The 26166-nt window shown below is 54.0% G+C and overlaps 13 non-coding genes across 13 annotated transcripts; all 13 read right to left on the reverse strand.

Annotated features, from left to right (window-relative positions):
• Positions 1 to 412: 412 nt before the first annotated feature.
• LOC146801604 (5S ribosomal RNA) lies at positions 413 to 531 on the reverse strand. The gene has a single exon (XR_014968314.1). It is a non-coding gene; the product is annotated as a 5S ribosomal RNA (ribosomal RNA).
• Positions 532 to 1487: 956 nt separating this feature from the next.
• Positions 1488 to 1606, reverse strand: LOC146801605 (5S ribosomal RNA). The gene has a single exon (XR_014968315.1). It is a non-coding gene; the product is annotated as a 5S ribosomal RNA (ribosomal RNA).
• A 2874-nt stretch (positions 1607 to 4480) lies between these two features.
• Positions 4481 to 4599, reverse strand: LOC146801606 (5S ribosomal RNA). The gene has a single exon (XR_014968317.1). It is a non-coding gene; the product is annotated as a 5S ribosomal RNA (ribosomal RNA).
• Positions 4600 to 5555: 956 nt separating this feature from the next.
• LOC146801607 (5S ribosomal RNA) lies at positions 5556 to 5674 on the reverse strand. Its single transcript, XR_014968318.1, has one exon. It is a non-coding gene; the product is annotated as a 5S ribosomal RNA (ribosomal RNA).
• A 2877-nt stretch (positions 5675 to 8551) lies between these two features.
• Positions 8552 to 8670, reverse strand: LOC146801608 (5S ribosomal RNA). The gene has a single exon (XR_014968319.1). It is a non-coding gene; the product is annotated as a 5S ribosomal RNA (ribosomal RNA).
• Positions 8671 to 9626: 956 nt separating this feature from the next.
• On the reverse strand, positions 9627 to 9745 carry LOC146801609 (5S ribosomal RNA). Its single transcript, XR_014968320.1, has one exon. It is a non-coding gene; the product is annotated as a 5S ribosomal RNA (ribosomal RNA).
• A 2876-nt stretch (positions 9746 to 12621) lies between these two features.
• LOC146801610 (5S ribosomal RNA) lies at positions 12622 to 12740 on the reverse strand. The gene has a single exon (XR_014968321.1). It is a non-coding gene; the product is annotated as a 5S ribosomal RNA (ribosomal RNA).
• Positions 12741 to 13696: 956 nt separating this feature from the next.
• On the reverse strand, positions 13697 to 13815 carry LOC146801611 (5S ribosomal RNA). Its single transcript, XR_014968323.1, has one exon. It is a non-coding gene; the product is annotated as a 5S ribosomal RNA (ribosomal RNA).
• Positions 13816 to 16695: 2880 nt separating this feature from the next.
• LOC146801612 (5S ribosomal RNA) lies at positions 16696 to 16814 on the reverse strand. The gene has a single exon (XR_014968324.1). It is a non-coding gene; the product is annotated as a 5S ribosomal RNA (ribosomal RNA).
• Positions 16815 to 17770: 956 nt separating this feature from the next.
• On the reverse strand, positions 17771 to 17889 carry LOC146801613 (5S ribosomal RNA). Its single transcript, XR_014968325.1, has one exon. It is a non-coding gene; the product is annotated as a 5S ribosomal RNA (ribosomal RNA).
• Positions 17890 to 20767: 2878 nt separating this feature from the next.
• LOC146801614 (5S ribosomal RNA) lies at positions 20768 to 20886 on the reverse strand. Its single transcript, XR_014968326.1, has one exon. It is a non-coding gene; the product is annotated as a 5S ribosomal RNA (ribosomal RNA).
• A 956-nt stretch (positions 20887 to 21842) lies between these two features.
• Positions 21843 to 21961, reverse strand: LOC146801615 (5S ribosomal RNA). Its single transcript, XR_014968327.1, has one exon. It is a non-coding gene; the product is annotated as a 5S ribosomal RNA (ribosomal RNA).
• A 2897-nt stretch (positions 21962 to 24858) lies between these two features.
• LOC146801616 (5S ribosomal RNA) lies at positions 24859 to 24977 on the reverse strand. Its single transcript, XR_014968345.1, has one exon. It is a non-coding gene; the product is annotated as a 5S ribosomal RNA (ribosomal RNA).
• Positions 24978 to 26166: the final 1189 nt, after the last annotated feature.

Genomic DNA, 26166 nt, shown 5'->3' on the forward strand with positions numbered 1-26166 from the left:
GGTTGTACTCGGCGGCCCTCGCTGCCTGGCTCTCCGGCTCACCCCCCCTGCTTTCGGGCTGCTGGGGAAAGCCAATAGATGGGGACCTGGAACCGATGCTGGCCCGTGCAGCAGCTCTGCGCCGCCGAGAGAAGAAAACCACATCTTGCGGGGTTGGGGTGGGGGTGGGGGGGGGGGGGGGGGGGGGGGGTGTTGGAGTCGGTCCCGTGTTCTGTCTTATGGCACAGCTTTTTTTCTTTCTGGACCCAGTGTAAAGCGCAGCCGAATGTTCAATATCCGAGCGGAAAGTTATGGGCCCTGAGTGTTGCGAACCTGATGGCGTTTTTTTTTTTTTTTAAGAAACAAAAAATAAAAGAGTAGAATAGATCCCGCCCCCAAAAAAACGGAAGTGCCATTGGTCAGAGAGGCAAAATGCCTACAGCACCTGGTATTCCCAGGCGGTCTCCCATCCAAGTACTAACCAGGCCCGACCCTGCTTAGCTTCCGAGATCGGACGAGATCGGGCGCATTCAGGGTGGTATGGCCGTAGGCACGAGAGCGTGCCTGTTCAGGCCTCTTGTGCTGCGGCAGCCCGCGTGTCATCACCAGGCGTCCCTCGAGTACCTTTGCACATTTCCCTTTAACACCTGCCCTCCATATCAAACTTCCTGCACACTGCCAAGCACAGCCCTCTCTTGCACTTGCTTACTTTACACTTTCGCACAGGCTGGCTGCGACCACCCTTCTTTAGGGGCCGGCATTAGCAGCAGACCAGCAGCCGGACCTTTTTAACAAGCGCCGCCTAGCCTTGCTTCGCACTGGCCTCCAGGCACTTGCTTCGCCCTGGCCTCCAAGGCACTCTGCTCGGGACACTTCTCTATGTGCCGGGGGCTGCAGGGACTCCCGCTCAGCAGCTGATGCTCACCCGAACTCTGGGGAGGCAACTTCTTTACCCTCAATCTCTGGCTGCCGCAAGTCTCCTGTCTTTTTGTAAAAAAAGAAAAAACACCAAGAACTGGCCCCTCATATGCAAATAATGTCCGTGCCCCGCCCCCTCTGTCCGTATAGAAAAGAGAGTGAGGCGAGGGTCCGAGTACTGCCTGGGTCCATGGCCCTTAATGTCACGGGCCTGGCTCTCCGCCTCAGCGGGCCCCTGCTCCCGGGCTGCCTCGGACAGCCCAGCCGAGGGAGGGGGGCCCCCGGAACCGGGGCCGGCGCAGCCCATCAGCAGCGGCAGCTTGCAGCAGCTCCCCAGCCTTAGCTAGGGGTCCTCTGTCCTGTCTTAGGGCAAAGTTTTTCTTCATTTTCTTTCAGTTTTCGAGTTTAAAGTTAAGGGCCACGCATATTGTAAACTCGTTGCCGGTTTCTTTATAAATAAATAAAAAAAAAAAACAAAGAGGAGGAGGGAGAGGAGGAGAGCAGAATATATGTATATTTGTTAGAAAATGCTATGAGCCAGGAAGATTAGGTGTGATTGTGCAGGGGACGCGCAGCAGCGAGTGGCAAAATGCCTACAGCACCTGGTATTCCCAGGCGGTCTCCCATCCAAGTACTAACCAGGCCCGACCCTGCTTAGCTTCCGAGATCGGACGAGATCGGGCGCATTCAGGGTGGTATGGCCGTAGGCATGGGAGGCTGCCTGTTCAGGCCTCTTGTGCTCACACCACCCGCCACTCTGGAACCTTCTGCGCTGCGCACACTTGCACACTTCCCTTCAACAACTGCCCTCCCTTGGCAAGCTTGCTACAGATAGCCAAGCACAGCCCTGGCTTTCACCAGCCGTGCGCTTGCTTATTTCACACTTCTGCCGCCAACATCTCCTACCTTATGTACGCCCACCGTACACAGGTCTACATAAAAATCTCTTTCCCCGAGGACATTTTCTCCCTAAACGAGGCACTGAAGCGGCCAGTCCACTGGCTCACCAGCAACCAGCTTAAACTCAACGCAAACAAAACGGAATTCCTTCTGACCCCCCCCCCCCACCCAAACCAAACCCAGACATCCAGGAATGGATCAAGACCATCACTGCACTCAACTGCCCTCCTACCATTATTGAGTCGGCGAAATCCCTGGGAATAACCCTTGACGGCAGCTTGCATATGCATGGCCGTATAAACGCGATGGCCAAAACGGCTAGATTCCACCCGAGCTACCTAAGAAACCTAAAACCCTTCCTCGATGTGTCCGGCCTTAAAATGGCAACCCAGGCCCTAGTCATTTCCAGACTTGAATATGGATGCTCTACTCTTGCAGGGCTACCCAAGTCTCTGGCCCCGTTGAAAGCCTGCCTCAACACCGCCGCCAGACTCGTAACGGGTTGAAAACAATTTGACCACATCTCTCCCCACCTCAAAGCTCTGAACTGGCTTCCCCAGAAGGCCAGAATACAATTTGAAGTGGCTTGCATAACTCACAAAGCTCTGTACGCGAATTCACCTACATATCTTGCACAAAAACTCGTGATATCCGGACAGGCCAGAAACTCCCGATCTGCCAAAAAGCACGCTTCGGGAAGAAAAAAACCTGCAATCGAGCCTTCTCTGGGGCCGCTCCAAGAATCTGGCACTCTCTCCCACCCTCCATCAGAAGACTTCCGTCACTGGCACACTTTAAGAAGGAGACCAAAACTTTCTTTAACAGGAAAATAGCTCATCTAAGGAATACTTTACAATCACCTCATAGACTTGTTCCACCCTCCACCTCGGCATTATCCACGGCCTCCACGGATGACACATTTTTCTGGACTCCTGGGCATCCCCCCCAAGAGCTGAGACTGCGCGCCTTCTTGTACATGTAACTACCCGCTCTAATTTGTTATCCCACATGTAGCTTCGACCTCAGACGGGGTGCACCTCGTGGATATGGAAACCTTCTTGTATGGTTTTTTTATCTGCATGCTTCAATTTTCTCCCACATGTAGCTTGGACCTTAGACTGCGTGCTCCTCCTGTATATTGTATCCCTATCTCTCCCAATCTGATCCCTCCCATCCTTATGCGTTGTTTTCCTCCCCCTCAATCCTGTAAAGCGCTCTGATACCCTCACGGGTCTGGTTCGCGCTCTATAAAACTATAAATAAATAAATAAATGACACGCAGGCTCCGACCTCCCTATAGGTGCCAGCTGGGGAGCTAGCAAACCAGCAGCCTGGTGTTTTCACCAAGAGCCTGGCCTTGCTTTGCACTGGGCTCTAAGGCACTCTATCGGGCCGCTCCGCCATGTGGCAGGGGCTGCCGGACTACAACTCTTCAACTCATGCTCACCCGCAGAAGCATTGGCATGGCAATTTTTTTTCCCAGGGAGCTCTGGCTGCAAGTTTTCTTTTCTTTTTTTTTATCAGAGACCGAGCCCTCGTATGCAAATCACGTCCATGTCCAGGGCCTGCCACCGTGTGTATAGAGAAGAGAGACTGAGATGAGGGTCTGAGTGCTCTATGGTTGCGTGGTCCTCGTTGCCAACGGCCTGACTTCAGCAGCCGCCCGTCCTTAAAGGCGGTGAGGCCACGCCCCCGCCCTTTTGGACATAAGGAGTGTATGTCAGGCTGAAGAAAGGTCAGCTTGACAGACACTCTTTATGTTCAGGCCAGGAGTTGGAGATGCGCTAAATGCGCAGGCTCCCGGCTGCCTAAGCTGAGGTTTGCTGGGCTGAGGATGTCACAGCTCTGGTGGGCCTGACCTCCTCGGCTCAGCAAAAGGTCCTTGAGGCCCTCCCCTCCTGTTGAGGGAGAGCTTCAGTGAAAGCCTCGTAGCTGGACGCTTCATTTTTAAACCCCGAAGCGCCAACGGCCGAGTGTCTGTCACCGACTCTGTCCCCATCCTGCTCTGTAACGAGTGAGCGACTGCTGCCTCCCCTCATTGGCTGACCAAGGTAGCAGTGGCAACCCTCTTGGCAGCTCCCGGAGGCCTGCAGCAGGTAAGTGTTGCTTTTTTCTTGACGCCGTTTGGTTCGTTTGTTCGTGTGCGCATGTATGAATGTATGTGTATTTGTGAGTGAGTGTTGTGTACGGGGTGTGTGCGAGTGTCTGCTTGTGAATGCATGGGTGTAAGTGAGTGCGTATGTGTGTGCGTGTGTGTGCGCCCCGCACCCCTCTCGGTTGTACTCGGCGGCCCTCGCTGCCTGGCTCTCCGGCTCACCCCCCCTGCTTTCGGGCTGCTGGGGAAAGCCAATAGATGGGGACCTGGAACCGATGCTGGCCCGTGCAGCAGCTCTGCTCCGCCGAGAGAAGAAAACCACATCTTGCGGGGTTGGGGTGGGGGTGGGGGGGGGGGGGAGGGGGTGTTGGAGTCGGTCCCGTGTTCTGTCTTATGGCACAGCTTTTTTTCTTTCTGGACCCAGTGTAAAGCGCAGCCGAATGTTCAATATCCGAGCGGAAAGTTATGGGCCCTGAGTGTTGCGAACCTGATGGCGTTTTTTTTTTTTTTTTAAGAAACAAAAAATAAAAGAGTAGAATAGATCCCGCCCCCCAAAAAACGGAAGTGCCATTGGTCAGAGAGGCAAAATGCCTACAGCACCTGGTATTCCCAGGCGGTCTCCCATCCAAGTACTAACCAGGCCCGACCCTGCTTAGCTTCCGAGATCGGACGAGATCGGGCGCATTCAGGGTGGTATGGCCGTAGGCACGAGAGCGTGCCTGTTCAGGCCTCTTGTGCTGCGGCAGCCCGCGTGTCATCACCAGGCGTCCCTCGAGTACCTTTGCACATTTCCCTTTAACACCTGCCCTCCATATCAAACTTCCTGCACACTGCCAAGCACAGCCCTCTCTTGCACTTGCTTACTTTACACTTTCGCACAGGCTGGCTGCGACCACCCTTCTTTAGGGGCCGGCATTAGCAGCAGACCAGCAGCCGGACCTTTTTAACAAGCGCCGCCTAGCCTTGCTTCGCACTGGCCTCCAGGCACTTGCTTCGCCCTGGCCTCCAAGGCACTCTGCTCGGGACACTTCTCTATGTGCCGGGGGCTGCAGGGACTCCCGCTCAGCAGCTGATGCTCACCCGAACTCTGGGGAGGCAACTTCTTTACCCTCAATCTCTGGCTGCCGCAAGTCTCCTGTCTTTTTGTAAAAAAAGAAAAAACACCAAGAACTGGCCCCTCATATGCAAATAATGTCCGTGCCCCGCCCCCTCTGTCCGTATAGAAAAGAGAGTGAGGCGAGGGTCCGAGTACTGCCTGGGTCCATGGCCCTTAATGTCACGGGCCTGGCTCTCCGCCTCAGCGGGCCCCTGCTCCCGGGCTGCCTCGGACAGCCCAGCCGAGGGAGGGGGGCCCCCGGAACCGGGGCCGGCGCAGCCCATCAGCAGCGGCAGCTTGCAGCAGCTCCCCAGCCTTAGCTAGGGGTCCTCTGTCCTGTCTTAGGGCAAAGTTTTTCTTCATTTTCTTTCAGTTTTCGAGTTTAAAGTTAAGGGCCACGCATATTGTAAACTCGTTGCCGGTTTCTTTATAAATAAATAAAAAAAAAAAACAAAGAGGAGGAGGGAGAGGAGGAGAGCAGAATATATGTATATTTGTTAGAAAATGCTATGAGCCAGGAAGATTAGGTGTGATTGTGCAGGGGACGCGCAGCAGCGAGTGGCAAAATGCCTACAGCACCTGGTATTCCCAGGCGGTCTCCCATCCAAGTACTAACCAGGCCCGACCCTGCTTAGCTTCCGAGATCGGACGAGATCGGGCGCATTCAGGGTGGTATGGCCGTAGGCATGGGAGGCTGCCTGTTCAGGCCTCTTGTGCTCACACCACCCGCCACTCTGGAACCTTCTGCGCTGCGCACACTTGCACACTTCCCTTCAACAACTGCCCTCCCTTGGCAAGCTTGCTACAGATAGCCAAGCACAGCCCTGGCTTTCACCAGCCGTGCGCTTGCTTATTTCACACTTCTGCCGCCAACATCTCCTACCTTATGTACGCCCACCGTACACAGGTCTACATAAAAATCTCTTTCCCCGAGGACATTTTCTCCCTAAACGAGGCACTGAAGCGGCCAGTCCACTGGCTCACCAGCAACCAGCTTAAACTCAACGCAAACAAAACGGAATTCCTTCTGACCCCCCCCCCCCACCCAAACCAAACCCAGACATCCAGGAATGGATCAAGACCATCACTGCACTCAACTGCCCTCCTACCATTATTGAGTCGGCGAAATCCCTGGGAATAACCCTTGACGGCAGCTTGCATATGCATGGCCGTATAAACGCGATGGCCAAAACGGCTAGATTCCACCCGAGCTACCTAAGAAACCTAAAACCCTTCCTCGATGTGTCCGGCCTTAAAATGGCAACCCAGGCCCTAGTCATTTCCAGACTTGAATATGGATGCTCTACTCTTGCAGGGCTACCCAAGAACTCTCTGGCCCCGTTGAAAGCCTGCCTCAACACCGCCGCCAGACTCGTAACGGGTTGAAAACAATTTGACCACATCTCTCCCCACCTCAAAGCTCTGAACTGGCTTCCCCAGAAGGCCAGAATACAATTTGAAGTGGCTTGCATAACTCACAAAGCTCTGTACGCGAATTCACCTACATATCTTGCACAAAAACTCGTGATATCCGGACAGGCCAGAAACTCCCGATCTGCCAAAAAGCACGCTTCGGGAAGAAAAAAACCTGCAATCGAGCCTTCTCTGGGGCCGCTCCAAGAATCTGGCACTCTCTCCCACCCTCCATCAGAAGACTTCCGTCACTGGCACACTTTAAGAAGGAGACCAAAACTTTCTTTAACAGGAAAATAGCTCATCTAAGGAATACTTTACAATCACCTCATAGACTTGTTCCACCCTCCACCTCGGCATTATCCACGGCCTCCACGGATGACACATTTTTCTGGACTCCTGGGCATCCCCCCCAAGAGCTGAGACTGCGCGCCTTCTTGTACATGTAACTACCCGCTCTAATTTGTTATCCCACATGTAGCTTCGACCTCAGACGGGGTGCACCTCGTGGATATGGAAACCTTCTTGTATGGTTTTTTTATCTGCATGCTTCAATTTTCTCCCACATGTAGCTTGGACCTTAGACTGCGTGCTCCTCCTGTATATTGTATCCCTATCTCTCCCAATCTGATCCCTCCCATCCTTATGCGTTGTTTTCCTCCCCCTCAATCCTGTAAAGCGCTCTGATACCCTCACGGGTCTGGTTCGCGCTCTATAAAACTATAAATAAATAAATAAATGACACGCAGGCTCCGACCTCCCTATAGGTGCCAGCTGGGGAGCTAGCAAACCAGCAGCCTGGTGTTTTCACCAAGAGCCTGGCCTTGCTTTGCACTGGGCTCTAAGGCACTCTATCGGGCCGCTCCGCCATGTGGCAGGGGCTGCCGGACTACAACTCTTCAACTCATGCTCACCCGCAGAAGCATTGGCATGGCAATTTTTTTTCCCAGGGAGCTCTGGCTGCAAGTTTTCTTTTCTTTTTTTTTATCAGAGACCGAGCCCTCGTATGCAAATCACGTCCATGTCCAGGGCCTGCCACCGTGTGTATAGAGAAGAGAGACTGAGATGAGGGTCTGAGTGCTCTATGGTTGCGTGGTCCTCGTTGCCAACGGCCTGACTTCAGCAGCCGCCCGTCCTTAAAGGCGGTGAGGCCACGCCCCCGCCCTTTTGGACATAAGGAGTGTATGTCAGGCTGAAGAAAGGTCAGCTTGACAGACACTCTTTATGTTCAGGCCAGGAGTTGGAGATGCGCTAAATGCGCAGGCTCCCGGCTGCCTAAGCTGAGGTTTGCTGGGCTGAGGATGTCACAGCTCTGGTGGGCCTGACCTCCTCGGCTCAGCAAAAGGTCCTTGAGGCCCTCCCCTCCTGTTGAGGGAGAGCTTCAGTGAAAGCCTCGTAGCTGGACGCTTCATTTTTAAACCCCGAAGCGCCAACGGCCGAGTGTCTGTCACCGACTCTGTCCCCATCCTGCTCTGTAACGAGTGAGCGACTGCTGCCTCCCCTCATTGGCTGACCAAGGTAGCAGTGGCAACCCTCTTGGCAGCTCCCGGAGGCCTGCAGCAGGTAAGTGTTGCTTTTTTCTTGACGCCGTTTGGTTCGTTTGTTCGTGTGCGCATGTATGAATGTATGTGTATTTGTGAGTGAGTGTTGTGTACGGGGTGTGTGCGAGTGTCTGCTTGTGAATGCATGGGTGTAAGTGAGTGCGTATGTGTGTGCGTGTGTGTGCGCCCCGCACCCCTCTCGGTTGTACTCGGCGGCCCTCGCTGCCTGGCTCTCCGGCTCACCCCCCCTGCTTTCGGGCTGCTGGGGAAAGCCAATAGATGGGGACCTGGAACCGATGCTGGCCCGTGCAGCAGCTCTGCTCCGCCGAGAGAAGAAAACCACATCTTGCGGGGTTGGGGTGGGGGTGGGGGGGGGGGGGAGGGGGTGTTGGAGTCGGTCCCGTGTTCTGTCTTATGGCACAGCTTTTTTTCTTTCTGGACCCAGTGTAAAGCGCAGCCGAATGTTCAATATCCGAGCGGAAAGTTATGGGCCCTGAGTGTTGCGAACCTGATGGCGTTTTTTTTTTTTTTTTAAGAAACAAAAAATAAAAGAGTAGAATAGATCCCGCCCCCCAAAAAACGGAAGTGCCATTGGTCAGAGAGGCAAAATGCCTACAGCACCTGGTATTCCCAGGCGGTCTCCCATCCAAGTACTAACCAGGCCCGACCCTGCTTAGCTTCCGAGATCGGACGAGATCGGGCGCATTCAGGGTGGTATGGCCGTAGGCACGAGAGCGTGCCTGTTCAGGCCTCTTGTGCTGCGGCAGCCCGCGTGTCATCACCAGGCGTCCCTCGAGTACCTTTGCACATTTCCCTTTAACACCTGCCCTCCATATCAAACTTCCTGCACACTGCCAAGCACAGCCCTCTCTTGCACTTGCTTACTTTACACTTTCGCACAGGCTGGCTGCGACCACCCTTCTTTAGGGGCCGGCATTAGCAGCAGACCAGCAGCCGGACCTTTTTAACAAGCGCCGCCTAGCCTTGCTTCGCACTGGCCTCCAGGCACTTGCTTCGCCCTGGCCTCCAAGGCACTCTGCTCGGGACACTTCTCTATGTGCCGGGGGCTGCAGGGACTCCCGCTCAGCAGCTGATGCTCACCCGAACTCTGGGGAGGCAACTTCTTTACCCTCAATCTCTGGCTGCCGCAAGTCTCCTGTCTTTTTGTAAAAAAAGAAAAAACACCAAGAACTGGCCCCTCATATGCAAATAATGTCCGTGCCCCGCCCCCTCTGTCCGTATAGAAAAGAGAGTGAGGCGAGGGTCCGAGTACTGCCTGGGTCCATGGCCCTTAATGTCACGGGCCTGGCTCTCCGCCTCAGCGGGCCCCTGCTCCCGGGCTGCCTCGGACAGCCCAGCCGAGGGAGGGGGGCCCCCGGAACCGGGGCCGGCGCAGCCCATCAGCAGCGGCAGCTTGCAGCAGCTCCCCAGCCTTAGCTAGGGGTCCTCTGTCCTGTCTTAGGGCAAAGTTTTTCTTCATTTTCTTTCAGTTTTCGAGTTTAAAGTTAAGGGCCACGCATATTGTAAACTCGTTGCCGGTTTCTTTATAAATAAATAAAAAAAAAAAACAAAGAGGAGGAGGGAGAGGAGGAGAGCAGAATATATGTATATTTGTTAGAAAATGCTATGAGCCAGGAAGATTAGGTGTGATTGTGCAGGGGACGCGCAGCAGCGAGTGGCAAAATGCCTACAGCACCTGGTATTCCCAGGCGGTCTCCCATCCAAGTACTAACCAGGCCCGACCCTGCTTAGCTTCCGAGATCGGACGAGATCGGGCGCATTCAGGGTGGTATGGCCGTAGGCATGGGAGGCTGCCTGTTCAGGCCTCTTGTGCTCACACCACCCGCCACTCTGGAACCTTCTGCGCTGCGCACACTTGCACACTTCCCTTCAACAACTGCCCTCCCTTGGCAAGCTTGCTACAGATAGCCAAGCACAGCCCTGGCTTTCACCAGCCGTGCGCTTGCTTATTTCACACTTCTGCCGCCAACATCTCCTACCTTATGTACGCCCACCGTACACAGGTCTACATAAAAATCTCTTTCCCCGAGGACATTTTCTCCCTAAACGAGGCACTGAAGCGGCCAGTCCACTGGCTCACCAGCAACCAGCTTAAACTCAACGCAAACAAAACGGAATTCCTTCTGACCCCCCCCCCCCACCCAAACCAAACCCAGACATCCAGGAATGGATCAAGACCATCACTGCACTCAACTGCCCTCCTACCATTATTGAGTCGGCGAAATCCCTGGGAATAACCCTTGACGGCAGCTTGCATATGCATGGCCGTATAAACGCGATGGCCAAAACGGCTAGATTCCACCCGAGCTACCTAAGAAACCTAAAACCCTTCCTCGATGTGTCCGGCCTTAAAATGGCAACCCAGGCCCTAGTCATTTCCAGACTTGAATATGGATGCTCTACTCTTGCAGGGCTACCCAAGAACTCTCTGGCCCCGTTGAAAGCCTGCCTCAACACCGCCGCCAGACTCGTAACGGGTTGAAAACAATTTGACCACATCTCTCCCCACCTCAAAGCTCTGAACTGGCTTCCCCAGAAGGCCAGAATACAATTTGAAGTGGCTTGCATAACTCACAAAGCTCTGTACGCGAATTCACCTACATATCTTGCACAAAAACTCGTGATATCCGGACAGGCCAGAAACTCCCGATCTGCCAAAAAGCACGCTTCGGGAAGAAAAAAACCTGCAATCGAGCCTTCTCTGGGGCCGCTCCAAGAATCTGGCACTCTCTCCCACCCTCCATCAGAAGACTTCCGTCACTGGCACACTTTAAGAAGGAGACCAAAACTTTCTTTAACAGGAAAATAGCTCATCTAAGGAATACTTTACAATCACCTCATAGACTTGTTCCACCCTCCACCTCGGCATTATCCACGGCCTCCACGGATGACACATTTTTCTGGACTCCTGGGCATCCCCCCCAAGAGCTGAGACTGCGCGCCTTCTTGTACATGTAACTACCCGCTCTAATTTGTTATCCCACATGTAGCTTCGACCTCAGACGGGGTGCACCTCGTGGATATGGAAACCTTCTTGTATGGTTTTTTTATCTGCATGCTTCAATTTTCTCCCACATGTAGCTTGGACCTTAGACTGCGTGCTCCTCCTGTATATTGTATCCCTATCTCTCCCAATCTGATCCCTCCCATCCTTATGCGTTGTTTTCCTCCCCCTCAATCCTGTAAAGCGCTCTGATACCCTCACGGGTCTGGTTCGCGCTCTATAAAACTATAAATAAATAAATAAATGACACGCAGGCTCCGACCTCCCTATAGGTGCCAGCTGGGGAGCTAGCAAACCAGCAGCCTGGTGTTTTCACCAAGAGCCTGGCCTTGCTTTGCACTGGGCTCTAAGGCACTCTATCGGGCCGCTCCGCCATGTGGCAGGGGCTGCCGGACTACAACTCTTCAACTCATGCTCACCCGCAGAAGCATTGGCATGGCAATTTTTTTTCCCAGGGAGCTCTGGCTGCAAGTTTTCTTTTCTTTTTTTTTATCAGAGACCGAGCCCTCGTATGCAAATCACGTCCATGTCCAGGGCCTGCCACCGTGTGTATAGAGAAGAGAGACTGAGATGAGGGTCTGAGTGCTCTATGGTTGCGTGGTCCTCGTTGCCAACGGCCTGACTTCAGCAGCCGCCCGTCCTTAAAGGCGGTGAGGCCACGCCCCCGCCCTTTTGGACATAAGGAGTGTATGTCAGGCTGAAGAAAGGTCAGCTTGACAGACACTCTTTATGTTCAGGCCAGGAGTTGGAGATGCGCTAAATGCGCAGGCTCCCGGCTGCCTAAGCTGAGGTTTGCTGGGCTGAGGATGTCACAGCTCTGGTGGGCCTGACCTCCTCGGCTCAGCAAAAGGTCCTTGAGGCCCTCCCCTCCTGTTGAGGGAGAGCTTCAGTGAAAGCCTCGTAGCTGGACGCTTCATTTTTAAACCCCGAAGCGCCAACGGCCGAGTGTCTGTCACCGACTCTGTCCCCATCCTGCTCTGTAACGAGTGAGCGACTGCTGCCTCCCCTCATTGGCTGACCAAGGTAGCAGTGGCAACCCTCTTGGCAGCTCCCGGAGGCCTGCAGCAGGTAAGTGTTGCTTTTTTCTTGACGCCGTTTGGTTCGTTTGTTCGTGTGCGCATGTATGAATGTATGTGTATTTGTGAGTGAGTGTTGTGTACGGGGTGTGTGCGAGTGTCTGCTTGTGAATGCATGGGTGTAAGTGAGTGCGTATGTGTGTGCGTGTGTGTGCGCCCCGCACCCCTCTCGGTTGTACTCGGCGGCCCTCGCTGCCTGGCTCTCCGGCTCACCCCCCCTGCTTTCGGGCTGCTGGGGAAAGCCAATAGATGGGGACCTGGAACCGATGCTGGCCCGTGCAGCAGCTCTGCTCCGCCGAGAGAAGAAAACCACATCTTGCGGGGTTGGGGTGGGGGTGGGGGGGGGGGGGAGGGGGTGTTGGAGTCGGTCCCGTGTTCTGTCTTATGGCACAGCTTTTTTTCTTTCTGGACCCAGTGTAAAGCGCAGCCGAATGTTCAATATCCGAGCGGAAAGTTATGGGCCCTGAGTGTTGCGAACCTGATGGCGTTTTTTTTTTTTTTTAAGAAACAAAAAATAAAAGAGTAGAATAGATCCCGCCCCCAAAAAAACGGAAGTGCCATTGGTCAGAGAGGCAAAATGCCTACAGCACCTGGTATTCCCAGGCGGTCTCCCATCCAAGTACTAACCAGGCCCGACCCTGCTTAGCTTCCGAGATCGGACGAGATCGGGCGCATTCAGGGTGGTATGGCCGTAGGCACGAGAGCGTGCCTGTTCAGGCCTCTTGTGCTGCGGCAGCCCGCGTGTCATCACCAGGCGTCCCTCGAGTACCTTTGCACATTTCCCTTTAACACCTGCCCTCCATATCAAACTTCCTGCACACTGCCAAGCACAGCCCTCTCTTGCACTTGCTTACTTTACACTTTCGCACAGGCTGGCTGCGACCACCCTTCTTTAGGGGCCGGCATTAGCAGCAGACCAGCAGCCGGACCTTTTTAACAAGCGCCGCCTAGCCTTGCTTCGCACTGGCCTCCAGGCACTTGCTTCGCCCTGGCCTCCAAGGCACTCTGCTCGGGACACTTCTCTATGTGCCGGGGGCTGCAGGGACTCCCGCTCAGCAGCTGATGCTCACCCGAACTCTGGGGAGGCAACTTCTTTACCCTCAATCTCTGGCTGCCGCAAGTCTCCTGTCTTTTTGTAAAAAAAGAAAAAACACCAAGAACTGGCCCCTCATATGCAAATAATGTCCGTGCCCCGCCCCCTCTGTCCGTATAGAAAAGAGAGTGAGGCGAGGGTCCGAGTACTGCCTGGGTCCATGGCCCTTAATGTCACGGGCCTGGCTCTCCGCCTCAGCGGGCCCCTGCTCCCGGGCTGCCTCGGACAGCCCAGCCGAGGGAGGGGGGCCCCCGGAACCGGGGCCGGCGCAGCCCATCAGCAGCGGCAGCTTGCAGCAGCTCCCCAGCCTTAGCTAGGGGTCCTCTGTCCTGTCTTAGGGCAAAGTTTTTCTTCATTTTCTTTCAGTTTTCGAGTTTAAAGTTAAGGGCCACGCATATTGTAAACTCGTTGCCGGTTTCTTTATAAATAAATAAAAAAAAAAAACAAAGAGGAGGAGGGAGAGGAGGAGAGCAGAATATATGTATATTTGTTAGAAAATGCTATGAGCCAGGAAGATTAGGTGTGATTGTGCAGGGGACGCGCAGCAGCGAGTGGCAAAATGCCTACAGCACCTGGTATTCCCAGGCGGTCTCCCATCCAAGTACTAACCAGGCCCGACCCTGCTTAGCTTCCGAGATCGGACGAGATCGGGCGCATTCAGGGTGGTATGGCCGTAGGCATGGGAGGCTGCCTGTTCAGGCCTCTTGTGCTCACACCACCCGCCACTCTGGAACCTTCTGCGCTGCGCACACTTGCACACTTCCCTTCAACAACTGCCCTCCCTTGGCAAGCTTGCTACAGATAGCCAAGCACAGCCCTGGCTTTCACCAGCCGTGCGCTTGCTTATTTCACACTTCTGCCGCCAACATCTCCTACCTTATGTACGCCCACCGTACACAGGTCTACATAAAAATCTCTTTCCCCGAGGACATTTTCTCCCTAAACGAGGCACTGAAGCGGCCAGTCCACTGGCTCACCAGCAACCAGCTTAAACTCAACGCAAACAAAACGGAATTCCTTCTGACCCCCCCCCCCCACCCAAACCAAACCCAGACATCCAGGAATGGATCAAGACCATCACTGCACTCAACTGCCCTCCTACCATTATTGAGTCGGCGAAATCCCTGGGAATAACCCTTGACGGCAGCTTGCATATGCATGGCCGTATAAACGCGATGGCCAAAACGGCTAGATTCCACCCGAGCTACCTAAGAAACCTAAAACCCTTCCTCGATGTGTCCGGCCTTAAAATGGCAACCCAGGCCCTAGTCATTTCCAGACTTGAATATGGATGCTCTACTCTTGCAGGGCTACCCAAGAACTCTCTGGCCCCGTTGAAAGCCTGCCTCAACACCGCCGCCAGACTCGTAACGGGTTGAAAACAATTTGACCACATCTCTCCCCACCTCAAAGCTCTGAACTGGCTTCCCCAGAAGGCCAGAATACAATTTGAAGTGGCTTGCATAACTCACAAAGCTCTGTACGCGAATTCACCTACATATCTTGCACAAAAACTCGTGATATCCGGACAGGCCAGAAACTCCCGATCTGCCAAAAAGCACGCTTCGGGAAGAAAAAAACCTGCAATCGAGCCTTCTCTGGGGCCGCTCCAAGAATCTGGCACTCTCTCCCACCCTCCATCAGAAGACTTCCGTCACTGGCACACTTTAAGAAGGAGACCAAAACTTTCTTTAACAGGAAAATAGCTCATCTAAGGAATACTTTACAATCACCTCATAGACTTGTTCCACCCTCCACCTCGGCATTATCCACGGCCTCCACGGATGACACATTTTTCTGGACTCCTGGGCATCCCCCCCAAGAGCTGAGACTGCGCGCCTTCTTGTACATGTAACTACCCGCTCTAATTTGTTATCCCACATGTAGCTTCGACCTCAGACGGGGTGCACCTCGTGGATATGGAAACCTTCTTGTATGGTTTTTTTATCTGCATGCTTCAATTTTCTCCCACATGTAGCTTGGACCTTAGACTGCGTGCTCCTCCTGTATATTGTATCCCTATCTCTCCCAATCTGATCCCTCCCATCCTTATGCGTTGTTTTCCTCCCCCTCAATCCTGTAAAGCGCTCTGATACCCTCACGGGTCTGGTTCGCGCTCTATAAAACTATAAATAAATAAATAAATGACACGCAGGCTCCGACCTCCCTATAGGTGCCAGCTGGGGAGCTAGCAAACCAGCAGCCTGGTGTTTTCACCAAGAGCCTGGCCTTGCTTTGCACTGGGCTCTAAGGCACTCTATCGGGCCGCTCCGCCATGTGGCAGGGGCTGCCGGACTACAACTCTTCAACTCATGCTCACCCGCAGAAGCATTGGCATGGCAATTTTTTTTCCCAGGGAGCTCTGGCTGCAAGTTTTCTTTTCTTTTTTTTTATCAGAGACCGAGCCCTCGTATGCAAATCACGTCCATGTCCAGGGCCTGCCACCGTGTGTATAGAGAAGAGAGACTGAGATGAGGGTCTGAGTGCTCTATGGTTGCGTGGTCCTCGTTGCCAACGGCCTGACTTCAGCAGCCGCCCGTCCTTAAAGGCGGTGAGGCCACGCCCCCGCCCTTTTGGACATAAGGAGTGTATGTCAGGCTGAAGAAAGGTCAGCTTGACAGACACTCTTTATGTTCAGGCCAGGAGTTGGAGATGCGCTAAATGCGCAGGCTCCCGGCTGCCTAAGCTGAGGTTTGCTGGGCTGAGGATGTCACAGCTCTGGTGGGCCTGACCTCCTCGGCTCAGCAAAAGGTCCTTGAGGCCCTCCCCTCCTGTTGAGGGAGAGCTTCAGTGAAAGCCTCGTAGCTGGACGCTTCATTTTTAAACCCCGAAGCGCCAACGGCCGAGTGTCTGTCACCGACTCTGTCCCCATCCTGCTCTGTAACGAGTGAGCGACTGCTGCCTCCCCTCATTGGCTGACCAAGGTAGCAGTGGCAACCCTCTTGGCAGCTCCCGGAGGCCTGCAGCAGGTAAGTGTTGCTTTTTTCTTGACGCCGTTTGGTTCGTTTGTTCGTGTGCGCATGTATGAATGTATGTGTATTTGTGAGTGAGTGTTGTGTACGGGGTGTGTGCGAGTGTCTGCTTGTGAATGCATGGGTGTAAGTGAGTGCGTATGTGTGTGCGTGTGTGTGCGCCCCGCACCCCTCTCGGTTGTACTCGGCGGCCCTCGCTGCCTGGCTCTCCGGCTCACCCCCCCTGCTTTCGGGCTGCTGGGGAAAGCCAATAGATGGGGACCTGGAACCGATGCTGGCCCGTGCAGCAGCTCTGCGCCGCCGAGAGAAGAAAACCACATCTTGCGGGGTTGGGGTGGGGGTGGGGGGGGGGGGGGGGGGGGGTGTGTTGGAGTCGGTCCCGTGTTCTGTCTTATGGCACAGCTTTTTTTCTTTCTGGACCCAGTGTAAAGCGCAGCCGAATGTTCAATATCCGAGCGGAAAGTTATGGGCCCTGAGTGTTGCGAACCTGATGGCGTTTTTTTTTTTTTTTAAGAAACAAAAAATAAAAGAGTAGAATAGATCCCGCCCCCCAAAAAACGGAAGTGCCATTGGTCAGAGAGGCAAAATGCCTACAGCACCTGGTATTCCCAGGCGGTCTCCCATCCAAGTACTAACCAGGCCCGACCCTGCTTAGCTTCCGAGATCGGACGAGATCGGGCGCATTCAGGGTGGTATGGCCGTAGGCACGAGAGCGTGCCTGTTCAGGCCTCTTGTGCTGCGGCAGCCCGCGTGTCATCACCAGGCGTCCCTCGAGTACCTTTGCACATTTCCCTTTAACACCTGCCCTCCATATCAAACTTCCTGCACACTGCCAAGCACAGCCCTCTCTTGCACTTGCTTACTTTACACTTTCGCACAGGCTGGCTGCGACCACCCTTCTTTAGGGGCCGGCATTAGCAGCAGACCAGCAGCCGGACCTTTTTAACAAGCGCCGCCTAGCCTTGCTTCGCACTGGCCTCCAGGCACTTGCTTCGCCCTGGCCTCCAAGGCACTCTGCTCGGGACACTTCTCTATGTGCCGGGGGCTGCAGGGACTCCCGCTCAGCAGCTGATGCTCACCCGAACTCTGGGGAGGCAACTTCTTTACCCTCAATCTCTGGCTGCCGCAAGTCTCCTGTCTTTTTGTAAAAAAAGAAAAAACACCAAGAACTGGCCCCTCATATGCAAATAATGTCCGTGCCCCGCCCCCTCTGTCCGTATAGAAAAGAGAGTGAGGCGAGGGTCCGAGTACTGCCTGGGTCCATGGCCCTTAATGTCACGGGCCTGGCTCTCCGCCTCAGCGGGCCCCTGCTCCCGGGCTGCCTCGGACAGCCCAGCCGAGGGAGGGGGGCCCCCGGAACCGGGGCCGGCGCAGCCCATCAGCAGCGGCAGCTTGCAGCAGCTCCCCAGCCTTAGCTAGGGGTCCTCTGTCCTGTCTTAGGGCAAAGTTTTTCTTCATTTTCTTTCAGTTTTCGAGTTTAAAGTTAAGGGCCACGCATATTGTAAACTCGTTGCCGGTTTCTTTATAAATAAATAAAAAAAAAAAACAAAGAGGAGGAGGGAGAGGAGGAGAGCAGAATATATGTATATTTGTTAGAAAATGCTATGAGCCAGGAAGATTAGGTGTGATTGTGCAGGGGACGCGCAGCAGCGAGTGGCAAAATGCCTACAGCACCTGGTATTCCCAGGCGGTCTCCCATCCAAGTACTAACCAGGCCCGACCCTGCTTAGCTTCCGAGATCGGACGAGATCGGGCGCATTCAGGGTGGTATGGCCGTAGGCATGGGAGGCTGCCTGTTCAGGCCTCTTGTGCTCACACCACCCGCCACTCTGGAACCTTCTGCGCTGCGCACACTTGCACACTTCCCTTCAACAACTGCCCTCCCTTGGCAAGCTTGCTACAGATAGCCAAGCACAGCCCTGGCTTTCACCAGCCGTGCGCTTGCTTATTTCACACTTCTGCCGCCAACATCTCCTACCTTATGTACGCCCACCGTACACAGGTCTACATAAAAATCTCTTTCCCCGAGGACATTTTCTCCCTAAACGAGGCACTGAAGCGGCCAGTCCACTGGCTCACCAGCAACCAGCTTAAACTCAACGCAAACAAAACGGAATTCCTTCTGACCCCCCCCCCCCACCCAAACCAAACCCAGACATCCAGGAATGGATCAAGACCATCACTGCACTCAACTGCCCTCCTACCATTATTGAGTCGGCGAAATCCCTGGGAATAACCCTTGACGGCAGCTTGCATATGCATGGCCGTATAAACGCGATGGCCAAAACGGCTAGATTCCACCCGAGCTACCTAAGAAACCTAAAACCCTTCCTCGATGTGTCCGGCCTTAAAATGGCAACCCAGGCCCTAGTCATTTCCAGACTTGAATATGGATGCTCTACTCTTGCAGGGCTACCCAAGAACTCTCTGGCCCCGTTGAAAGCCTGCCTCAACACCGCCGCCAGACTCGTAACGGGTTGAAAACAATTTGACCACATCTCTCCCCACCTCAAAGCTCTGAACTGGCTTCCCCAGAAGGCCAGAATACAATTTGAAGTGGCTTGCATAACTCACAAAGCTCTGTACGCGAATTCACCTACATATCTTGCACAAAAACTCGTGATATCCGGACAGGCCAGAAACTCCCGATCTGCCAAAAAGCACGCTTCGGGAAGAAAAAAACCTGCAATCGAGCCTTCTCTGGGGCCGCTCCAAGAATCTGGCACTCTCTCCCACCCTCCATCAGAAGACTTCCGTCACTGGCACACTTTAAGAAGGAGACCAAAACTTTCTTTAACAGGAAAATAGCTCATCTAAGGAATACTTTACAATCACCTCATAGACTTGTTCCACCCTCCACCTCGGCATTATCCACGGCCTCCACGGATGACACATTTTTCTGGACTCCTGGGCATCCCCCCCAAGAGCTGAGACTGCGCGCCTTCTTGTACATGTAACTACCCGCTCTAATTTGTTATCCCACATGTAGCTTCGACCTCAGACGGGGTGCACCTCGTGGATATGGAAACCTTCTTGTATGGTTTTTTTATCTGCATGCTTCAATTTTCTCCCACATGTAGCTTGGACCTTAGACTGCGTGCTCCTCCTGTATATTGTATCCCTATCTCTCCCAATCTGATCCCTCCCATCCTTATGCGTTGTTTTCCTCCCCCTCAATCCTGTAAAGCGCTCTGATACCCTCACGGGTCTGGTTCGCGCTCTATAAAACTATAAATAAATAAATAAATGACACGCAGGCTCCGACCTCCCTATAGGTGCCAGCTGGGGAGCTAGCAAACCAGCAGCCTGGTGTTTTCACCAAGAGCCTGGCCTTGCTTTGCACTGGGCTCTAAGGCACTCTATCGGGCCGCTCCGCCATGTGGCAGGGGCTGCCGGACTACAACTCTTCAACTCATGCTCACCCGCAGAAGCATTGGCATGGCAATTTTTTTTCCCAGGGAGCTCTGGCTGCAAGTTTTCTTTTCTTTTTTTTTATCAGAGACCGAGCCCTCGTATGCAAATCACGTCCATGTCCAGGGCCTGCCACCGTGTGTATAGAGAAGAGAGACTGAGATGAGGGTCTGAGTGCTCTATGGTTGCGTGGTCCTCGTTGCCAACGGCCTGACTTCAGCAGCCGCCCGTCCTTAAAGGCGGTGAGGCCACGCCCCCGCCCTTTTGGACATAAGGAGTGTATGTCAGGCTGAAGAAAGGTCAGCTTGACAGACACTCTTTATGTTCAGGCCAGGAGTTGGAGATGCGCTAAATGCGCAGGCTCCCGGCTGCCTAAGCTGAGGTTTGCTGGGCTGAGGATGTCACAGCTCTGGTGGGCCTGACCTCCTCGGCTCAGCAAAAGGTCCTTGAGGCCCTCCCCTCCTGTTGAGGGAGAGCTTCAGTGAAAGCCTCGTAGCTGGACGCTTCATTTTTAAACCCCGAAGCGCCAACGGCCGAGTGTCTGTCACCGACTCTGTCCCCATCCTGCTCTGTAACGAGTGAGCGACTGCTGCCTCCCCTCATTGGCTGACCAAGGTAGCAGTGGCAACCCTCTTGGCAGCTCCCGGAGGCCTGCAGCAGGTAAGTGTTGCTTTTTTCTTGACGCCGTTTGGTTCGTTTGTTCGTGTGCGCATGTATGAATGTATGTGTATTTGTGAGTGAGTGTTGTGTACGGGGTGTGTGCGAGTGTCTGCTTGTGAATGCATGGGTGTAAGTGAGTGCGTATGTGTGTGCGTGTGTGTGCGCCCCGCACCCCTCTCGGTTGTACTCGGCGGCCCTCGCTGCCTGGCTCTCCGGCTCACCCCCCCTGCTTTCGGGCTGCTGGGGAAAGCCAATAGATGGGGACCTGGAACCGATGCTGGCCCGTGCAGCAGCTCTGCGCCGCCGAGAGAAGAAAACCACATCTTGCGGGGTTGGGGTGGGGGTGGGGGGGGGGGGGGGAGGGGGTGTTGGAGTCGGTCCCGTGTTCTGTCTTATGGCACAGCTTTTTTTCTTTCTGGACCCAGTGTAAAGCGCAGCCGAATGTTCAATATCCGAGCGGAAAGTTATGGGCCCTGAGTGTTGCGAACCTGATGGCGTTTTTTTTTTTTTTTAAGAAACAAAAAATAAAAGAGTAGAATAGATCCCGCCCCCAAAAAAACGGAAGTGCCATTGGTCAGAGAGGCAAAATGCCTACAGCACCTGGTATTCCCAGGCGGTCTCCCATCCAAGTACTAACCAGGCCCGACCCTGCTTAGCTTCCGAGATCGGACGAGATCGGGCGCATTCAGGGTGGTATGGCCGTAGGCACGAGAGCGTGCCTGTTCAGGCCTCTTGTGCTGCGGCAGCCCGCGTGTCATCACCAGGCGTCCCTCGAGTACCTTTGCACATTTCCCTTTAACACCTGCCCTCCATATCAAACTTCCTGCACACTGCCAAGCACAGCCCTCTCTTGCACTTGCTTACTTTACACTTTCGCACAGGCTGGCTGCGACCACCCTTCTTTAGGGGCCGGCATTAGCAGCAGACCAGCAGCCGGACCTTTTTAACAAGCGCCGCCTAGCCTTGCTTCGCACTGGCCTCCAGGCACTTGCTTCGCCCTGGCCTCCAAGGCACTCTGCTCGGGACACTTCTCTATGTGCCGGGGGCTGCAGGGACTCCCGCTCAGCAGCTGATGCTCACCCGAACTCTGGGGAGGCAACTTCTTTACCCTCAATCTCTGGCTGCCGCAAGTCTCCTGTCTTTTTGTAAAAAAAGAAAAAACACCAAGAACTGGCCCCTCATATGCAAATAATGTCCGTGCCCCGCCCCCTCTGTCCGTATAGAAAAGAGAGTGAGGCGAGGGTCCGAGTACTGCCTGGGTCCATGGCCCTTAATGTCACGGGCCTGGCTCTCCGCCTCAGCGGGCCCCTGCTCCCGGGCTGCCTCGGACAGCCCAGCCGAGGGAGGGGGGCCCCCGGAACCGGGGCCGGCGCAGCCCATCAGCAGCGGCAGCTTGCAGCAGCTCCCCAGCCTTAGCTAGGGGTCCTCTGTCCTGTCTTAGGGCAAAGTTTTTCTTCATTTTCTTTCAGTTTTCGAGTTTAAAGTTAAGGGCCACGCATATTGTAAACTCGTTGCCGGTTTCTTTATAAATAAATAAAAAAAAAAAACAAAGAGGAGGAGGGAGAGGAGGAGAGCAGAATATATGTATATTTGTTAGAAAATGCTATGAGCCAGGAAGATTAGGTGTGATTGTGCAGGGGACGCGCAGCAGCGAGTGGCAAAATGCCTACAGCACCTGGTATTCCCAGGCGGTCTCCCATCCAAGTACTAACCAGGCCCGACCCTGCTTAGCTTCCGAGATCGGACGAGATCGGGCGCATTCAGGGTGGTATGGCCGTAGGCATGGGAGGCTGCCTGTTCAGGCCTCTTGTGCTCACACCACCCGCCACTCTGGAACCTTCTGCGCTGCGCACACTTGCACACTTCCCTTCAACAACTGCCCTCCCTTGGCAAGCTTGCTACAGATAGCCAAGCACAGCCCTGGCTTTCACCAGCCGTGCGCTTGCTTATTTCACACTTCTGCCGCCAACATCTCCTACCTTATGTACGCCCACCGTACACAGGTCTACATAAAAATCTCTTTCCCCGAGGACATTTTCTCCCTAAACGAGGCACTGAAGCGGCCAGTCCACTGGCTCACCAGCAACCAGCTTAAACTCAACGCAAACAAAACGGAATTCCTTCTGACCCCCCCCCCCCACCCAAACCAAACCCAGACATCCAGGAATGGATCAAGACCATCACTGCACTCAACTGCCCTCCTACCATTATTGAGTCGGCGAAATCCCTGGGAATAACCCTTGACGGCAGCTTGCATATGCATGGCCGTATAAACGCGATGGCCAAAACGGCTAGATTCCACCCGAGCTACCTAAGAAACCTAAAACCCTTCCTCGATGTGTCCGGCCTTAAAATGGCAACCCAGGCCCTAGTCATTTCCAGACTTGAATATGGATGCTCTACTCTTGCAGGGCTACCCAAGAACTCTCTGGCCCCGTTGAAAGCCTGCCTCAACACCGCCGCCAGACTCGTAACGGGTTGAAAACAATTTGACCACATCTCTCCCCACCTCAAAGCTCTGAACTGGCTTCCCCAGAAGGCCAGAATACAATTTGAAGTGGCTTGCATAACTCACAAAGCTCTGTACGCGAATTCACCTACATATCTTGCACAAAAACTCGTGATATCCGGACAGGCCAGAAACTCCCGATCTGCCAAAAAGCACGCTTCGGGAAGAAAAAAACCTGCAATCGAGCCTTCTCTGGGGCCGCTCCAAGAATCTGGCACTCTCTCCCACCCTCCATCAGAAGACTTCCGTCACTGGCACACTTTAAGAAGGAGACCAAAACTTTCTTTAACAGGAAAATAGCTCATCTAAGGAATACTTTACAATCACCTCATAGACTTGTTCCACCCTCCACCTCGGCATTATCCACGGCCTCCACGGATGACACATTTTTCTGGACTCCTGGGCATCCCCCCCAAGAGCTGAGACTGCGCGCCTTCTTGTACATGTAACTACCCGCTCTAATTTGTTATCCCACATGTAGCTTCGACCTCAGACGGGGTGCACCTCGTGGATATGGAAACCTTCTTGTATGGTTTTTTTATCTGCATGCTTCAATTTTCTCCCACATGTAGCTTGGACCTTAGACTGCGTGCTCCTCCTGTATATTGTATCCCTATCTCTCCCAATCTGATCCCTCCCATCCTTATGCGTTGTTTTCCTCCCCCTCAATCCTGTAAAGCGCTCTGATACCCTCACGGGTCTGGTTCGCGCTCTATAAAACTATAAATAAATAAATAAATGACACGCAGGCTCCGACCTCCCTATAGGTGCCAGCTGGGGAGCTAGCAAACCAGCAGCCTGGTGTTTTCACCAAGAGCCTGGCCTTGCTTTGCACTGGGCTCTAAGGCACTCTATCGGGCCGCTCCGCCATGTGGCAGGGGCTGCCGGACTACAACTCTTCAACTCATGCTCACCCGCAGAAGCATTGGCATGGCAATTTTTTTTCCCAGGGAGCTCTGGCTGCAAGTTTTCTTTTCTTTTTTTTTATCAGAGACCGAGCCCTCGTATGCAAATCACGTCCATGTCCAGGGCCTGCCACCGTGTGTATAGAGAAGAGAGACTGAGATGAGGGTCTGAGTGCTCTATGGTTGCGTGGTCCTCGTTGCCAACGGCCTGACTTCAGCAGCCGCCCGTCCTTAAAGGCGGTGAGGCCACGCCCCCGCCCTTTTGGACATAAGGAGTGTATGTCAGGCTGAAGAAAGGTCAGCTTGACAGACACTCTTTATGTTCAGGCCAGGAGTTGGAGATGCGCTAAATGCGCAGGCTCCCGGCTGCCTAAGCTGAGGTTTGCTGGGCTGAGGATGTCACAGCTCTGGTGGGCCTGACCTCCTCGGCTCAGCAAAAGGTCCTTGAGGCCCTCCCCTCCTGTTGAGGGAGAGCTTCAGTGAAAGCCTCGTAGCTGGACGCTTCATTTTTAAACCCCGAAGCGCCAACGGCCGAGTGTCTGTCACCGACTCTGTCCCCATCCTGCTCTGTAACGAGTGAGCGACTGCTGCCTCCCCTCATTGGCTGACCAAGGTAGCAGTGGCAACCCTCTTGGCAGCTCCCGGAGGCCTGCAGCAGGTAAGTGTTGCTTTTTTCTTGACGCCGTTTGGTTCGTTTGTTCGTGTGCGCATGTATGAATGTATGTGTATTTGTGAGTGAGTGTTGTGTACGGGGTGTGTGCGAGTGTCTGCTTGTGAATGCATGGGTGTAAGTGAGTGCGTATGTGTGTGCGTGTGTGTGCGCCCCGCACCCCTCTCGGTTGTACTCGGCGGCCCTCGCTGCCTGGCTCTCCGGCTCACCCCCTCCACCACCTGCTTTCGGGCTGCTGGGGAAAGCCAATAGATGGGGACCTGGAACCGGTGCTGGCCCTTGCAGCAGCTCGGCGCCGCCGAGAGAAGAAAACCACATCTTGCGGGGTGGGGGGGGGGGGGGGGGGGGAGTGTTGGAGTCGGTCCCGTGTTCTGTCTTAGGGCACAGCTTTTCTTCTTTCTGGACCCAGTGTAAAGCGCAGCCGAATGCTCAATATCCGAGCGGAAAGTTATGGGCCCTGAGTGTTGCGAACCTGATGGCGGTTTTTTTTTTTTTTTTTTTTTTTTAAGAAACAAAAAATAAAAGAGTAGAATAGATCCCGCCCCCAAAAAAACGGAAGTGCCATTGGCGATTGTGGGACGTCACAGAGGCAAAATGCCTACAGCACCTGGTATTCCCAGGCGGTCTCCCATCCAAGTACTAACCATGCCCGACCCTGCTTAGCTTCCGAGATCGGACGAGATCGGGCGCATTCAGGGTGGTATGGCCGTAGGCATGAGAGCGTGCCTGTTCAGGCCTCTTGTGCTGACGCAGCCCGCTTGTCATCACCAGGCGACCCTCAAGTACCTTTGCACATTTCCCTTTAACACCTGCCCTCCATATCAAACTTCCTGCACACTGCCAAGCACAGCCCTCTGTTGCACTTACTTACTTTACACTTTCGCACAGGCTGGCTGCGACCTCCCTTCTTTAAGGGGCCGGCATTAGCAGCAGACCAGCAGCCTGACCTTTTTAACAAGCGCCGCCTAGCCTTGCTTCGCACTGGCCTCCAGGCACTTGCTTCGCCCCGGCCTCCAAGGCACTCTGCTCGGGACACTTCTCTATGTGCCGGGGGCTGCAGGGACTCCCGCTCAGCAGCTGATGCTCACCCGATCTCTGGGGAGGCAACTTCTTTACCCCCAATCTCTGGCTGCCGCAAGTCTCCTGTCTGTTTGTAAAAAAAAAAAAAAACATCAAGAACTGGCCCCTCATATGCAAATAATGTCCGTGCCCTGCCCCCTCTGTCCGTATAGAAAAGAGAGTGAGGCGAGGGTCCGAGTACTGCCTGGGTCCATGGCCCTTAATGTCACGGGCCTGGCTCTCCGCCTCAGCGGCCCCCTGCTCCCGGGCTGCCTCGAACAGCCCAGCCGAGGGAGGGGGGCCCGGAACCGGGGCCGGCGCAGCCCATCAGCAGCGGCAGCTTGCAGCAGCTCCCCAGCCTTAGCTAGGGGTCCTCTGTCCTGTCTTAGGGCAAAGTTTTTCTTCATTTTCTTTCAGTTTTCGAGTTTAAAGTTAAGGGCCACGCATATTGTAAACTCGTTAAAATGAATTACGGAAAATACTGAAAATACGCAGCATGCATAGGAAAGAGGACAGGAAAGGAGAGGTCCCCGTACTCAACGTAGCTCTGTGTCTTCGTCTTAAGTTTCTGCGCTTGATGTATGTACTGTTACGCCCTATCCGGTATTTGTGCGTACGTGATTGCCGAATTTATGTTTTTCCCCCGCTTGTGTTTTCTTACGCAGAATTGACCCGTGCTACTCTATGTTGTGTGTGCACCAAGTGGCCTATTATCGTACACATGTCTGTCTGTCTCTCCCTCCCTCCCTCCCTCCCTCCCTCCCTTGCTGAAGGCTCTCTTGCCCTCTTTCTTTTTGAATAAATTAACGACACTATACCTCCTCAGTATGCGTATAATTGGCCT

This window comes from Triturus cristatus, chromosome 8 (genome assembly GCF_964204655.1).
Source record: "Triturus cristatus chromosome 8, aTriCri1.1, whole genome shotgun sequence".
Taxonomy (NCBI): Eukaryota; Metazoa; Chordata; class Amphibia; order Caudata; family Salamandridae; genus Triturus; species Triturus cristatus.